Genomic DNA, 17,361 nt, shown 5'->3' with positions numbered 1-17,361 from the left:
TTTACTTAAACTCGAAGCCAACAGCAAAATCCCTTTGCACAGATCACCTAACTCCAATCGGTTTGGCTGGCTCAGACCCGGTGTGCCCAGTGTCTCTCTCTCCCTAGATTGGTAAGCTTGGGCTTTGACACGTGGGCATCTTTTCGCAGAGACAGTGCTTTGCACTCCAGAGGTGCTAAATGGCTGGGGAACATAATTTTAAAACTGACAATTGGATAAACACCAGGATAAGCATCAGAGGAGGAAAGCCCGAGCAGGGCTTGAGCTGAGCCGGCCGACAGCACTGGGCGCTGAACCTGGCTCCAAGTTTCCTGGCAGCCACAGCCTGAAGGGAACACCTGTTAACCAGACGCCCGTGTTTTCTTTGTCAGACAGAAGAAGTAGGGCTGCCAGATGCTTTCCACAAAATCCTGGATGCACTCGATACATCCTACCAGCAAGCTCAAATACTACTTTCCGAACCTGGACGCCCAGCCTAAGGCGTCCCTAAGGGATGGCAGAGGCGGGTCTGGGGAGGGACCTCCTGTTGTCCGCGGGACTCCGGGCTCGCAGCAGTTTTGCTGGATCCCGAGCGTCCTGGCAACACTTGGGGCCATGAGGCCGTCAGCCTTTTCCTTTCTGCCCTCACTTGGGAAGGAGGAGGTTGTCCTCGGTGGCTTTTCCGTTCATGCAGCGGGCTGCGCTCGCAAAGGGGCGCAGCGCGCGGACCCCGCGGCCTCTCGCGTGGGCCTCGGGCGGGTGGAGCCACGACAACCGCTGCAGCTGCCCGGAGCCCCGCCGGCCCCAGCGCGCCGACTGAGGCCTGGCGGGCGGCGTGGCCGGGCCTCGGGTGGGGGCGGGGTCTCCGTTGGGGGCGGAGCTTAGCGCCGCGGGGTGGGCGGGGCGGGGCCTCGCGAGGCGGGGCCTCCGGGGGGCGGGAGGGCTTTAGGCTTTGGGAGGTGGCGGCGGCCGCCGCGGCGGCCGAGGGGAGGGGACAACGGGGAGGGGAGGGGAAGGGAGGGGAAGGCCGCGAAGGGAAGGGGGCGGCCGGCCGCGGGGAGGGAATGAGTCACCTGACCGCTGCCCGCGCCGCCAGCCGGGCTCGCTCGCTGCCGTCAGTCGGGCCGCGCGGCGCCTCGGCTCTGGTGAGTGGCTCGGCGTCCCGCGCGCCCTTCCCGGGAGGGTCCGCGCGGCGGCGCGCGGTCGGGGCCGCCCGCGGGCAGGTCCGGGGAGGCGGGGAGGGGGACCTGGGCGGCGGGCTTCTGGGCGGGGGGCGGAGGCGGCCCCTGTTCCTGGAAGTGGCCTCGTCCGCCGGAAGGGGCGACCTGCCTGCCTGCGCCCCGTGCTCCGAGCGCGCGGCCAGAGCTCTTGTTTACGGGCCCGCGCTGCACTTTACCCCCGGGCGGGCGGGCGCGGCGGGGGAGCGGGGAAGTGGCCTCGGCGGCGGGGTCCCTGGGCTCCCACTCCCCCCCCCCCCCCCGCCCCCGCCTCTGCGGCGCCCGGGTCCGAGCCCGGCCCTCCTAGCCGCGGCCCGCCCGGGCTGTGACACATCAGCACCGCCCGCGCGGCCGGCCCCGGCTCGGTATTGTCCTCCCACCGCCCTCCGCACCCGCCGCGTCCCGAGAGCCGCTTGCCTCCGGTCTGCCTGGCCTGGGTGTCTGTCGCGCGTGGAGTCTCGTTTAGAATGGCCGAGGTCGTGGCTGCAGCAAAAATACCCCCTTGCGGGGCTGGGTTTAGCCAAGATCGGCGTGGACGACCGGACATCCCAGAGCTCCCTTTGTTGGAGTTTTGCCCACACGTCGTAATTAAGACTCCCACGGTGCGGTGAGGGTGGGTGCCGCGTATAGAGACACCAGCTTTTTGTGCTGGTTTGATGGAACTCGAGTGCCATTGCTTTCTCATTCTTGCGCGGCGGTTTTATGTCACCGAGCAGCCCTGCGCGGAATGCCTTTGTGCAGTGAGCCTTCTGCGTTAAACTTGGGTTGATGAAGGTATAGTGTAGTAGTAATTGTGAAAGACGTGTGTGGGAAAAACAGGCTACTCTGTGGTGCGTGAAGGAACAAAGGCTTGTTTTGTAGGGATGCTTCTCTATTTGGAGAAACGCATCGGTGTTGAGACTGTTAACCTATGGAGGATGCCACTGCTAGGTCTCTGTTCATCTGCTTTAACACTCCTTATATTTGGACGCTGTGCATTTAAAGCGGTTCAGAAAGATAAGGGGTGGAAACGCCGGACGTGTTGGTGACCCAGCGCTTGAGCGCTTCACATGGTCAAGCCGAGAAATGGGAAGAGGTAAGCTTACTTCTTCCTGGTGTGGGCTAGTGGTGCAAGGGCTGGGGTGGGTTGGGCTTCAAGGCGCTTGGCCACTTCTGCCTTTGGCTCAAGGAGCCTTGGGGGAAAAAGGGACTCTTGGTGAGTCAGCTTGAGTGGGATGGCTTTGGTTCGGTGACTGCATGGCCTCGTGTATATTGTTGTTGAACAGGGCCGTGTCTAGTGGTTTACCGTTGTTCAGAATGTTGGTTGGATAACAAGGTAGGATGACTCCTTAAAAAAGTTGGGTTGCTGAGTCATTCACCCCAGCCTGAGAGGTAATTAAGAACAGCTGGTGCAGATACTCTCATCACATGCCTCCACCATAAAAGGCCAAGGAGCACTCGAGAGGGGTTGCTTCGGAGGGCTGACCGGGACCCAGCGGGCCCCGTCTGTTTTGATACAGGTAATCAGTGGGTCAAGTGCTCCAGCAGTCCGAGGAAGTGGCCAAGTGGTGCTGAGGTTGTGTGTAAACACAGAGCGGCCGGCCTCATGACCTACTGCCTGAGAATAGATTTGCGCTGGAGAGAGCGAACACCGAGGGAGAAATCCGCAGCTAGGAGTAACCTAATGACAAGATTGTAATAAAAATATTGACTACCTTCCCTGCACTTCGTCTTTGGTTCCCCTCTTGCGGTTTTGTTGTTGTATGGTTTCTGCATGTCAAAAGCCAGCTTAATGTGTTCTTCATAAAAACTTTATGAGAGCACAGAAGGAGACTCCCTCTTGGTTTCCATTGGCCCTCGGCTTTGCATGCATACGCTAGTAGTTTCTGTTGGCAGGGGCAAGGGTTAGGTGAATGTGAGTGGAACTGACAGGTCTCCTTGGGTCAAGTCCAGAAAGAGCTGTCTAATGAAGGGCAAACCGTATATATCTGTCTCATTCTCTTAGGTACGGTGATGGAGTGTCTTTACATCTTAGTTCATTACTTCTTGCTTTAAAAATGACCCAAGCTTACCAGCCAGCCCCCATTGTGAACAAACTTTGTGGAGGCCAGGAGGACTGGCCCTTACCTGCGGTCGAAAGAATGACTAATTCTTATTGATGACAATTCACTTCAAACGTTTCATACATGGAAAAGTGGTTAATTTTGTTGCTGTAAGTTTGGGACTATAGGAGATTCGAAATCATGACTTTTTTAGGTATTAGGGTCTCTAAGGTGGGGTGCAAGATGATCCATTTGGAAGAAAATATTAAGACTCTGATTTTTAAAATGTTACTTTCATGTAAAATAAGAAAGCTTCAAGATACAGATTAATAGTAGCACATGTGTGTTATATAATGTAGGTGCATATGCTCCTTTTTTTCTGTCGGGGAACAAAGAATTTGTTCACCACTGCCAATAACGTTCTTTCAGCAACTGGAATATTTTTGTTTAAGCTTCCGATTTCCTTTTAAGAACTAGCATTTTTTCAAAATGTTCTTAATATTTAATTTTTATTATATATGTAGTTTTATTCTTTTTATACTGCATGATTATTATTTTTTAATGTTTATTTTATTTTTGAGAGAGAGCACAAGTGGAGGAGGGGCAGAGAGAGGGAAATAGAGAATCCGAAGTGGGCACGGTGCTAACAGCAGAGAGCCTGATGGGCTCAGACTCGCAGACCTCAAGATCATGACCAGAGCTGAAGTCAGACGCTTAACCAACTGAGCCACCCAGGCGCCCCTATACTGTACTTTAAAATTTAGAAGCATGAGTATAAATTTCTTATCACAGTTGTTGATATCAGGAATGGAAATACAGAAAATACAGAGTTGCCCATTACATGCGATACCATGCATTTTGAATTTGGAGACCAGCCAAGTGGTTGGCTTGTTTAATGTATACGATCCGATGAAATGTAATAATATGAAAAAGTGTGCAGTGGGAGCCCCTGAAGATAATCCACACATTGGAGTGTAACTTGTATATAACAAATTTTTTTAAAAGTTACCCTTTTCTGTTACTCCTTGAAGTCATTTTTTTAATGTTTATTTTTGAGAGAGAGAGAGTGAGTGAGTGAGCGCGCTGGGAAGGAGTAAAGAGAGAGGGAGACAGAGAATCCGAAGCAGACTCCAGGCTGCAAGCTGTCAGCACAGAGCCCGACATGGGGCTCAAACTCACAACCGTGAGACTGTGACCTGAGCTGAAGTCAGACGCTTAACTCACTGAGCCAACCAGGTGCTGTCATTTTTTTGAGCCAAGTTTACATGTCCTTTAGTAAGGATTAATAAGACTACATATTTAGCAAATCACTTGGGAAGTGGGATTTCCCCCCTTACCCTTAGGAGAATGTGTATATTCAGAAAATCAACTTCTAGGCATGCTGAGGGATGGTTATTATTTACCATTCAGTTAAATCCCATTGGCCATATGCGTTTTGTACTCCTGTCTTGTGAGAAATGATGTTTAGAATAGTGATGGCAAAGCCCTTCAAAATGACCAGTTGTTATAAATTCTCTTCACAGTGCAAATTTTCTGACTAATGTTCTGTTAATGGGAGCATTGCTTTAACCCTAAAACTCTCATTTCCTGAGGGTTCTCATCTCCTGAGGGAGTGTGCATTTTCTTGTGGTGGAATAGATAATTTATGAAACTTTTGATTTAAAAAAATTTGCCCAATAGTCTAACAAAGCCCCTGGCAATGGGTAAATTAAGCACTATTTGCCAGAATCCAAGCCCCTTTGGAGAGTAAATATTTCAGGACTGCAGATAAAACATAGACTTACACCACCGTGAAGCCTGGACTTCTGGCTTACTCAGTGTATAGTTTAACAGGACTGAAGTTGTGGGTTTGGTCAGCGTGCAATTGACAGAGAAGCAGTAAGCAAAGTGGTTCAAAGTGGGAGATCTGGAGCCGGACAGCCGATGATCAAGTTCTAGCTCTATTACCTACCCGCTTTAAACCCTTGGGCACGTTATTTCACCTAGTTGTGCCTCCTTTCCTCATCTGTAAAATGGGGATGATAATGGTAGAACGTATATAATAGAGACTATTTGGAAATTGAAAGCATTAATATACGTTAAGTGGTTAGAACAGTATTGGCTCTGTCTTAAACATTACTATACATGTTAGGTATTATTATCTGTTCAGACTCAGGGAAGTGCTCAGTTACACAGCCACGTTTTGTAGCCTCTTTGAACTGAATTGCAGCCACTGATCACAAGGGAGACCGAAGAGATTGTGTGGATATGCATCAGATTGCTGCTACTAAAAAAAACAGTTCCAGAGAACATTCTGATGGGAAGTCAGTAGCAGCAACTCAAACACCCAACTTCTGAGGGCAAGGAACACAGGATATGGCCTTTTACTTAAAGGATCTTACCATCTCAGCAAATGCCCCAGAGGTGGTCATTACCAGTTAATTGGAATTGGCTTTGGAAGAAATAAAAACATTTTCTGTTCTGCATCTAGTCTATTCTGTATGTGAGAGTTGAGGACATTGTGGTCTGGCAGGTTTAGTAACCTGTCCACTTGCTCCTGGCATATTAACATCAAGACAGACTCATTTCTTAGTTTTCATTCCCAAGCAGTTTGTTGGGAACATTTGGAATGTAAATATACCTGCCAATTACTTCTCAGTATTGCATTTTCTTTAAATGACATGCATACTCCAAGACAGAAAAAATTATCCACAATAAACAGTGGATATGTTTGTCATACGGCTTCTTACACCTGTAGGTCATTCCGAAAGGTTGTGTCAAACATTCTGACCATCCTTTGGGCTAGAGTGTGACTTTCTTTTTTTTACTTATTTATGTATTTATGTATGTATGTAATCTCTGCACCCAACTGGGGCTCAAACTCACGACCCCAAAATTAAGAGCTGCATGCTCTTCTGATTGAGCCAGCCAGGCTCCCCAGAGTGGGAGTTTCTTGATGACGAAGATACATATCTCCTGTTTTATCTCCCATGGAACGTTGAGTGTACCTTGGCTGTGTTTGTCCTGCCAACTTCTGGTTGCTGCACTCGTGAGTACAGTATAGATTCATTTTAGTTCTGTGGTCTTCAAACTTGGGGATTTTTCAAAGAGTGAAGGAGAGAACATTATGGGCTGTACCTCTTAAGTTACATTAAATGTGTACCAAGTTGAAGCTCTTTTGATCATTTAAAATTCTACGTTCTGGGGGCGCCTGGGTGGCGCAGTCGGTTAAGCGTCCGACTTCAGCCAGGTCACGATCTCGCGGTCCGTGAGTTCGAGCCCCGCGTCGGGCTCTGGGCTGATGGCTCGGAGCCTGGAGCCTGTTTCCGATTCTGTGTCTCCCTCTCTCTCTGCCCCTCCCCCGTTCATGCTCTGTCTCTCTCTGTCCCAAAAATAAATAAACGTTGAAAAAAAAATTAAAAAATAAAAATAAAAAAATAAGAATAAAATTCTGCGTTCTGTTTTCATAATTGGTATGAGTATTGAGGAGGCAGTTGGATTTAAGTCATTCTTTTAGTTTATCTCCTGAGATAGAATATTTGTCTTGTGATTTTTTTTTTACCCTTAATTGATTTAGAATTGAATTGTGTAAAAATATAATTTGGATTGTCTAGATGTTAGACTGCTCATATATCTAACACTTTCCTTTAATATCCTAACTCCTCTAGAACAGATCTTTTGTTGTGTTTAGGATAAGGAAGAGGTTAGAGAATATTAATAGGATAATAAAAATTGCCCCAAACAAACACAAGGAAGAAATAGTAGTTGCCAGGATCTTGGTTGGTAATGGCTGTTGCAGGAGCACAGTGGGCATGCCGTGAAGTTGGGCGGACGCTGGTTCCTCCCTCAGTGCTGGCACAATTTAGGAAATGTCACCTTGATGCAGTTGAAGCTGTGTGTAAATCGTGTTCTTTTAAAAATAAATTGAAATGGTTTTCTTAGTGCCTTAGGAAACTCATTCAAAAGAATATTTTTGTAATAAAGGTATTATTCCCAGCTTCTATCCAATAAAGTCATTTCCACTTTTTTTTTTTTTCTTTCTTAGATTGGCTCAGAGTCATAGCAGACAGATGTATACTCCACTTCTCCATTCCCCATTAAAGCGGAATTACACTAAAAAGTGTTTTTATATATGGAGTCCATTTTCGATTCCTTTGTAGCCTGGAAGTTGACAATATCCTACCTGCATGGTAACGAACAAAATGGTGTGGTGAGGGAACTGTCTTGTTCCTCTCTCCTACCGTTTTTTTCTGTTGATCTTTTTACTGACTTGTCTGCCTCCAGGATTCCAAGGGGAAGTGTTTTTGGCTTAAGGAGGTCAACTCTTAGGGTCCCGCCGAAGAAATGGAGATATGCACCCACTCAGCTTCCTGTTGCTGGTGTCTTCATATTCCTTATGCCTTATTCCTTCCTTAAAGTGCACCAGCACCTCTTGGAAGTCTGCTAAATCAGTGAAGAAAACTATCCATTAGAGAGTTTGTTGTAAAATATGTCTATAAAAGATTTATTAGTCTTTGAATAAATTTATGAGGTTATAATTATTAGGTTGTCATTTTGGAGTAAGTAAGATCAGTAATTTTAGTAAGATCAGTAATTTCATTAGTGTGTGTTTTGCACTTAAATACAATTTATTAAACATGTAAAGTGGTTATCAAATCTTGGCCCAAGACACTTTTTATTTTCAAAGAATGTAACATTTTCTTATTTACTCTGTTTTATTCCCATCGTGGCTCAGAATTGTCCTCTAGATAGGATTTATCACTTAATTAGAAGGAGAGGAAAAAAACCCATTGGCTCTTTTAATCATTTTCCCCACATTAGTAGACTTTTGAAGTAGAAAAGCATTTTGCCCAGCTGAGTAGTGTCACCTGCCTTTATTCCCAGCTGTTATCCAGGGGAATCAAAGGAGATGCTAGATAAGGCTGTCTGTAGCTCCTATACCTTGGCCTGCTTCATTGTCTCTTTGTGGTAAAGGAGTGTTGTAAGCACTGTTCAAACTCTGGATATAGTTCTTTGGGGTTTTAAAACCCGTGTTTTGCCTCTCCTGGCCTGCCTGTTGTCATCGGCCTGGTTTGTTGTCTGTTTCCCTAGCCCGGGAGGGCCGGAACACCTTTTCCTCTCGGGAATGCGTAGGTAGCAGTGCTCACCCGTGGCAGAGGGACCCTGAGACCAGCTTCCCTGCCCTTGCTTCCCAGACCCTTGCCCTGCCCCTCCGCTGAGTTAACGTTGAACAGCTATCTGGTCTCTGGAGAGTAAAGAATAATTGTGTTTTTGAGTTTCAAGGCGCTCTGGTCTCTTATCTTCTTGTGCCTGCTGCTCCTCTCCCCAAACTTAAACACAAACACATATTCAACTTTTGGTGTGTGTAAATGGTAGGGTTGGTAAATTCATTTAAACGTTTGTGGTGTGCTTTTGTATTAGGTTTTGGGTTTACGTTTGATTTATGAAGCAAATATTTATGCCTTTTTTTTTTTAATTTTTTTTTCAACGTTTATTTATTTTTGGGACAGAGAGAGACAGAGCATGAACGGGGGAGGGGCAGAGAGAGAGGGAGACACAGAATCGGAAACAGGCTCCAGGCTCTGAGCCATCAGCCCAGAGCCCGACGCGGGGCTCGAACTCACGGACCGCGAGATCGTGACCTGGCTGAAGTCGGACGCTTAACCGACTGCGCCACCCAGGCGCCCCAAATATTTATGCCTTTGTATGCCAGGAACTTCTGTAGACATTGGGAGTACAAAACGTTTCAGAAGTTACTGTCTAATAGAGAAACAAGCCATTACTATAGCATGTATTAATTGCTGTAATAGCAACGTGTAAAATGTGCCTTGGAACCATAGAATGTGGGAAACCTAAGTTTTAAGAAATCAGGAAAGTCTTAGGAATGTCATTGATGAATGCATGGTCAAGCAGAGGAAACAGCTTGTTTTGACCTCTCTTTGGAGAAGCTTAGCACTGAAGAAGAGTAGAGAAGAGGGATTTTAGTAGGGGGAAGTTGGATCAGGAAGAGTGTGTGTTTGTGTATGTATGTATTTAAAAATAAAGTCAGTGGGAAAAGGTTGGATCTGTCATTCTTTTGTGCTTAGCTAGTTCCTCTTACTGTTGCAAGATGGCTCCCAGAAGTTCACGTGTCATGAGTCAGTGACTAAGTTCCTTGGGAGAGGACTATTTTTTTTTTCCTGGTATGTCTCTTATTAAGTAAAATCTTTCCCCAAAGTTCTGTAATAGATGCTCTCCTGACCCTCTCCTCGCTGTTCATGGGCCAGCATTTTGCTTAAGCCCTTACCTAAATGAGTCAGTGTCAAGGGCAATGAGACCATTGTGATTAGCTTAAATGTATGGTCATTCGTCTTCATTTGGGACTGGGATCCGCTTTCCCAGAAACACAAGACCTCAGGTAGAGAGTAGGTTTGTGAGCACAATCAGAGTTTGGTTAGAAAAGTAGGGGGCGGTCAACAGTGTCATCCTAGCCTGCTACTTACACCACCACTGTATAGAGACCCACCCTTCTGATTAGAAAGTGAAAATATGGGGTTTTTTGGGTTTGGAATTTTAGGTGACTTTTTCCCCCTTTACCTTCTATTTCCTAACATGATCAGGTCTTGCTTTTCCAGTCAGATTATATAAATGTTTTATTTAAAAATATTAAAAAATTGAAAATGCCCATTTTACCGAAAAAATGACCAATGGGAGGACTGTTTCAGTACTCAACGCTTCTAAAGTTCTCTGCCATTTCTTATATTTTGTAGCTTCTGATTGTATCCATACCAGGAGATTCCCTGTCTTAATCTGCAGGGCATACCCACCTGCAATGTCTGTGGCTCTCCCGAGCGGGAAGGCTAGCCTGGCTTGAATAGAATGGTTGATTCACTGACTTGGATGGGCAGGACTGTTGGGAACCCAACCTCTTAAATTACACATACAGACAGGAGCATCGCATCCTCTCTACACACACATTCCCCTGCTAGGAGAAAAAGTGGTCTTTTGGACTTCCAGAATAATGCCACTTTAAGTTTATACAGTAAGTGTCTAGCCTCCCAAACTTTGTAGAGCATGTTGATATGTTAAACGATTTTTATTCTTGTCATTCTTGTTGCTTTTTTTCAATCCCAGGTTTTGGTGCTGTGTATGCTATATGAAAGGCAGACAAATAATATAAACACAAACAGTGTTGTAAATTCACAAAATAGCAGTTAATTGCTAATAATTTTTCCTATTTGATAATAACTAAGAGGCTGTGATAGATGGTTAGGGTAGGTTTTCAAAATGGTATTACTTTTTTGGATAGAATTTAGAAAGACTAGGGGCACCTGGGTGGCTCAGTTGGTTAAGTGCCTGACTTCAGCTCAGGTCATGATCTCATGCCTCGTGGGTTCGAGCCCCACGTCGGGCTCTGTGCTGACAGCTCAGAGCCTGGAGCCTGCTTTGGTTTCTGTGTCTCCCTCTTTCTCTATCCCTGCTTCGCTTGCACTCTGTCTCTCAAAAATAAACATTAGAAAAAAAATTAAAAAAAAAAAGAATTTAGAAAGACTATACTGCCAAAAGAACTTTTGACTCAGGTAAAAAGCAATAGTATTGGGGCGCCTGGGTGGCGCAGTCGGTTAAGCGTCCGACTTCAGCCAGGTCACGATCTCGAGGTCTGAGTTCGAGCCCCGCGTCAGGCTCTGGGCTGATGGCTCAGAGCCTGGAGCCTGTTTCCGATTCTGTGTCTCCCTCTCTCTCTGCCCCTCCCCCGTTCATGCTCTCTCTCTCTCTGTCCCAAAAATAAATAAACGTTGAAAAAAAATTAAAAAAAAACAATAGTATTTGTCTACTCCATGTTCCTTAAATAATATTTGCACTAAGAAATGTTTCAACTTTTTTCTTTTTTTTTTTTTCAACGTTTTTTTTAATTTATTTTTTTGGGACCGAGAGAGACAGAGCATGAACGGGGGAGGGGCAGAGAGAGAGGGAGACACAGAACTGGAAACAGGCTCCAGGCTCCGAGCCATCAGCCCAGAGCTTGACTCGGGGCTCGAACTCGCTGACCGCAAGATCGTGACCTGGCTGAAGTCGGACACTTAACCGCCTGCGCCACCCAGGCGCCTCTCAACTTTTTTCTTTTTTAACAGACCTCATATTTACTTATTTGACAAAATCTTGTAATAAATATATTTGGGAAAGTAGCTATGTGGGCTTAGGTGGAAAGTCTGTAGCTTGGAAATCCCCATTTAGAGGTGGTAATGTTGACTGCCAAGTTAACTTAATAAATAACAAGAAAGGGATTTAAACATTTTAGTTTTAGCTATGTGTATTGAGATGCTGTAGCACTATGGTGGCTATCAGGGATTGCTGGATTCGGTTATTTTTAAATAAAGCATTTCAATTTAATACTTAAAAAAATTTCAGATCTGTGATTCATGCAATATTCTACTGCTGCTATATAATTGCTTCCTTATTTAAAGGTATTCCTTGAAGTTTTTACTCTTAATTTTTTTTTCTTCTCTTTTGTTTTCTTTCCTTTTTTTTTTTAATCAGATTTATTATGAGTTGCAGCAAGATGATGTTTAAGGAAGGGTTGGGAATTTGAAGGCACTTTTTTGGTTGTCTTTTTTTTCCTTCCAGTTACTTTGCGTACTATATGTATTAACTCTTAGACCTAGACTCAATCTGACCTTGATCTAGTTTTAGGATTTTCACTTTCTCTAGGCAATCAGAAGTAAATAATTTGGATCATGGTTATACTTTTTATAGTCAGAAAACAAAATGACATATAAAGAATCTATAATACTTCATTTAAATGTAGGACATGGACACTTAATACTTTGTATTGAAAATAACTCTCCAAAGAAGACATCCAGATGGCCAACAGGCACATGAGAAGATGCTCAATGTCACTCCTCATCAGGGAAATACAAATCAAAACCACACTGAGATATCACTTCACGCCAGTCAGAGTGTTTAAAATGAACAAATCTGGAGACTATAGATGCTGGAGAGGATGTGGAGAAATGGGAACCCTCTTGCACTGTTGGTGGGAATGCAGACTGGTGCAGCCACTCTGGAAAACTGTGGAGGTTCCTCAAAAAATTAAAAATGGACCTACCCTATGACCCAGCAATAGCACTGCTAGGAATTTACCCAAGGGATACAGGAGTGCTGATGCATAGGGCACTTGTACCCCCATGTTTATAGCAGCCCTTTCAACAATAGCCAAATTATGGAAAGAGCCTAAATGCCCATCAGCTGATGAATGGATAAAGAAATTGTGGTTTATATACACAATAAAATACGACTTGGCAATGAAAAATGAAATATGGCCTTTTGTAGCAACGTGGATGGAACTGGAGAGTGTTGTGCTAAGTGAAGTAAGTCATACAGAGAAAGATACCATATTTTCACTCTTATGTGGATCCTGAGAAACTTAATAGAAGACCATGGGGGGGGGGGGGGAAGGGAAAAAAAAAAAAAAAAGAGAGGGAGGGAGCCAAACCATAAGAGACTCTTAAAAACTGAGAATAAATTGGGGGTTGATGGGGGGGTGGGAAGGAGGGGAAAGTGGGTGATGGGCATTGAGGAGGGCACCTGTTGGGATGAGCACTGGGTGTTGTATGGAAACCAATTTGACAATAAATTTCATATTAAAAAAATAATAAAAAAATAACTTTGAGTGAAATATCTCCTAGCATTCTGTCCTTGAATTGTCCATACATAGTTGAGTATAAGTATAGACTTTGACTTAAGTTCAACATAGTTTAATGTCAGATCCCTTTTAATGACATGAGATTGTTTATGTAATCCAAGAAGTGTTAATCAGATATTAATTAACCAAATGTTGAGTAATAAAGGGAAGTTTGCTCTTCCTTGAATGCCCTTTTACTCTAACATTGTTCTCATCTCACATAGGATACTTGAGGCATTTCTCTCTGTTCCTTATTCTTCCATGCCTCTTCACTTTCACCTGCCCCCCCACCCCCCCCCAAAAAAAAAACTTGTGCACACCTGCCACTTAAGGACATGTATGTGAATTGAAATGTATTATTTGGATCTGGGGGCAGAGGACCCCTCCAACCTTTAAGTTATCCTCGCAGGGTTTTAGTTTCCACATCTGTAACAAGTGGGAAGTGGGTCATACTGGATGGATGTGCTCCTTTAATTAGAAATTCTTTAATTCTGTGAAACCAGCAATTATCTTGGGTGTACTTGTCCAGTTTTAATGTTTTCTCATGCTTAGTTATTTTGAGAGAGAGCAGGAGAGGGGCAGAGAGAGGGAGAGAGAGAATCCCAAGTAGGCTCCATGCTGTCAGCACAGAGCCCGACATGGGGCTCAAACTCATGAACCCTGAGATCGTGACCTGAGCCTAAATCAAGAGTTGGATGATTAACTGACTGAGCCACCCAGTTGTCCCTTAGAGTAAAGTAGCGTTGTTTTTCTCGTGGGAAACCTGAAGCGTGAAGTCCAGTACCTCACAGATCACATACTTCGTAATACTGGCTAAGCTCTAATTGTATCTCAGTGCTTCTGTTCTTTCCAATGTTATCCTGCTGGTAGTCGTTAAAATAACCTAAACTGGATTTTCTCTTGCATTTCATAATTCTGTGTGTTTGTTTCGCTCTTTAACCTTTTTAAAAGCCTTTGCAAGATGAAATAGATCAGGAGCTACCTACTTAAGTCAACTGGATGCACGCTTGCCCTTATTCAGATGGTTAGACCTGACTTGATGGATCCTTCCCCCTTATGTTCCTGTAACAGAGTTCTCTTTTTCCCCATTAAACCATCATTTTTAGAGTCTTATACAGTTTCATTTCTCCTTTCACGATTACTATGAAGATATCTGTGGAGGCTACCGTGTTTGAGAGTTGCCCATAAATTTCACACATAGTGATAAGCCAGTACCACTGATGATATTATAAAGGGGGAAAAGTAATTGACATTCTTGGAAATTGACTCCTTGGGTGCCTTCAAGGCAAGTGCAATAAATGTCAACTGCATTTTTAATGAAAGCACATTGTTTTGTTTATAGTTGTTGTCTGTTTTAACATTTTTCTGATTATAAAATAAAATGTATTTATGGTTCAGAATTTCAATGCAGAAACAAACAACAATTACCTAGATGTAACTGTTGTTAATATTTTGATATAGCCTAACTAGAGGTGGGGGAACCAAGGTTTCTTCCGGACATTTAAATGTGAGATGCCTGTTAGACATTACTAATATAATTAGTAATTTGAGCATGCAGTTGAGTACATGAATATGAAGTTCAAGAGAGCTGTCAGATTTAGACCAAATATAATGTTGAGAGTGTACAGTAAGTCCATGAGTGATCCCATCCTTGCCTTGAGTTTGCATGAGTTCACCTAGGGAACGTGTGCAAAGAAGAAGAGAGACCCGAGGACGAATTCCTGGACCGTCCAGCATTTAGAGTCTTGGAAGAGAAGGTTGATCCACCAAAGAAAATTGACAAGTGGCTGCCGGTGAGGTGGGAAATCAGGATTGTGGTATCCTGGAAACCAAGTGAAGAAAGGATTTCAGGGAGAGAATGGTCAACCTATTGAATGTTGATGAGAAGCTGTAGAAGGAGACTGAAAATCTGCCGTTTAGCAGCATGGAGGTCATTGATCCTCACAAAGTGGTTTCCATGGAGTGGAGGGGGAAAGGCCTGGTTGTAGTGGGCTCAAGTGAATTCGGGAAGAGAAGGGACTGAAGATGGTATGGATATAAATGGCTCTTTTTGGGAGTTCTGTTATAAAGGGGAGCAGAGAATTTTATTGTAGATGGAGGGTATGGGGAGAAGAGCCATTACAGTATTGTTTTCTGTGAAAATGGGAATGCTGCGTATTCATGTTTTCTTGGTGAGACTATGCAGAAGTTTGTCAATTTTACTGGTCTTCTGAAAGCATCACCTCGTGGTTGAATTAATTCTACCAAAAGCAAATGCAAAATTTTATGATGTGAGTGGTTTTCTTGGTTAAATACAATAGATTTCATCAGATTTTGTAAGGCAGAGAACCAATGCCCTAGTGGTTTGGCAGTTCAACAACTTGTTTCTTTAGAAGATACCCTCACTTTTTTTTAAAGAATCTATTTGGAGTAGTATCGCTGTCAATATAAAATATTAAACAGTATGTATAACATTGTTCCAAGTGTTATATTGGGAATAAAGAAATCTTAACTATATTTCTTTACCCTCCCCGTTCCTGGTTTTGTCAAAATAATGTAAGATGTTAAAGGTTGATTTTTCTCTTTATCAAATTTCTTTTCTATTTGGAGAATCTTCAAAATATTTAAGACTCACGAACGTTATCAACAATTTATACTTAACTAAACTTTAATATTTTTGTTTACTATTTAAATATCTTTTAATTTATGTTTATGTTTTTAGTCTAGTACATGTTTTTGCTTTAAAAAATACAGAACGATGTATCATAAAGCAACCCCATCTGTTGTGCATCATCCTACCTCTGATTTTGCTTCATAGATAATATTCATCTTTACTCATTTCTGCAATTTACTTTTTCTGTTGGTTACCTCTATATCTCTTTGATGGTTATTCCTGAGTTTATGAACCTAAGACACTATCTGTTGACTTCCTTTTACCATGGACGTTGACCATCATCCCACTTATATTTATAATCTCTTTATTTCTGTTCTTGGTCACCTCTCCAACCCCAAAATTTGTTTTAATTTGGTCTCACTAAGGAACTATTTTTTTTTTAAGTATCTTTTGACTCCACATTATAAATTGCATGGAAATACTGGCTTTCTTTTCAGTTCTGATTCCATCTCCTAGCGTGTCAATTTTACTTGCATTTTGTCAAGATTGATAATGTCTGCATTCCATTTTATAACTGTAGTTAAGCCTTCTGTTATCTGTCTATTCTGAAAGTTGAAGACCAATGACCAGTGTCCATATTATTATGCCCGTGTCAGTGTTGGGCACCTGAAAGCTGAGGAGTGTGCTCTTGTACTTCTTTGACTAGAGTTTCAGTGTGGCCTTGTGTCCCTCAAAAAACACTTCTAGCGTCAAATTCAGATAATACTAACAATTATTGAGCACTCATTATGTGCCAGGCACTGTCGTAAAAAGTTTAATGTTATTATAATTAGCATAATATTCTATTATTGTATATAATTAAAATTATTATTGTATATATACTTTCGTTTGATCCTCTCAACAGAAAGTACTATTCTCGTCCCTACGTTACCCCAAAACAGAGGGCATGTCGGAGGTGTAAAGTACCTTGCTCAGCTGGCCGAGTTGTCGTCATGCTATCAGCTGCTGATCTGTGCTGTCCACCCTGGTGGTCTCTGGAGCAGCTGGGTGCTGTGCTTGTGCGGTTCCGACAGTCTTTCGGTTTGAGGTGTGCTCTCTGATAACTGCCGTCTGCCCCTGATTGGGGGATCTCAGGATGTCCTGGGTGAATACTTCCAAAGTGGTAAAGGAGTGAGGGCTTCCCTTGAAGGAGGCTGAGTGAGTTAGGGAATTTCACTCTTTGGGGGAATTTTGGGGTATTTTCACTCTTTGCTTATTTTCCTCTCTGAGTTTCTTGTAGGAGCCCTAAGTTAACTGGGAGGGTAACTTCTGTACCTCCTTTTCTGCCCATCAGTTGCTCATCTTAGAAACCCTACCGTTAAGGGGCACCTGGGTGGCTCAGTCGGTTGAGCGTCCGACTTCGGCTCAGGTCATGATCTCGCCGTCTGTGAGTTCAAGCCCCACGTCGGGCTCTGTGTTGACAGCTTGGAGCCTGGAGCCTGCTTTGGATTCTGTGTCTCCCTTTCTCTCTGTCATTCATCCATTCATTCTCTCTCTCTCTCAAAAATAAAAATTAAAAACATCAGGACAGTGCTGAAAGAAGACTTAAGTAAATGGGGAGACTTGTCATGTTTGTACATGAGAAAACTCAATTTATATATTGGTTCTCTCCAGATTGGTATATGGATTCACTGCGGTCCTAATCAAAATTTTGCTGGCTTTTACAGCTCAATGATAAGAAAACGACTCAGTTAAACATGAGCAGAAAAATTGAACAGATATTTCACAAAAGAAGATCTACAAATGGCCAATAAAGCACATAAAAAGATGCTCCACATCAGTAGCCATAAGGAAATGCAAATTAAAACCACAGTGAGATACTCCTGTACATTTATTAGGATAACTAAGATTAAAAAGACTGGCATTACCAAG

The 17,361-nt window shown here is 43.6% G+C and overlaps 1 protein-coding gene across 5 annotated transcripts in view; it reads left to right on the top strand.

The window, feature by feature from the left end:
• Positions 1 to 978: 978 nt before the first annotated feature.
• The window catches only part of BACH1 (BTB domain and CNC homolog 1), a 45,156-nt gene continuing 28,773 nt past the window's right edge, over positions 979 to 17,361 (top strand). For 4 of the 5 annotated variants that reach the window (XM_023238829.2, XM_023238831.2, XM_023238830.2 and 1 more), the window contains exon 1: positions 979 to 1,124. The gene's annotated coding sequence lies outside the window, so the exon portion shown is untranslated. Of the gene's footprint in view, positions 1,125 to 2,138; positions 2,272 to 17,361 lie in introns of those variants that run through there. The other variant, XM_019839467.3, reaches the window with a different exon arrangement.

The sequence above is a fragment of the Felis catus genome, chromosome C2, assembly GCF_018350175.1.
Source record: "Felis catus isolate Fca126 chromosome C2, F.catus_Fca126_mat1.0, whole genome shotgun sequence".
Lineage (NCBI taxonomy): Eukaryota > Metazoa > Chordata > Mammalia > Carnivora > Felidae > Felis > Felis catus.
This window is presented reverse-complemented; position numbering and strand designations above follow the sequence as displayed.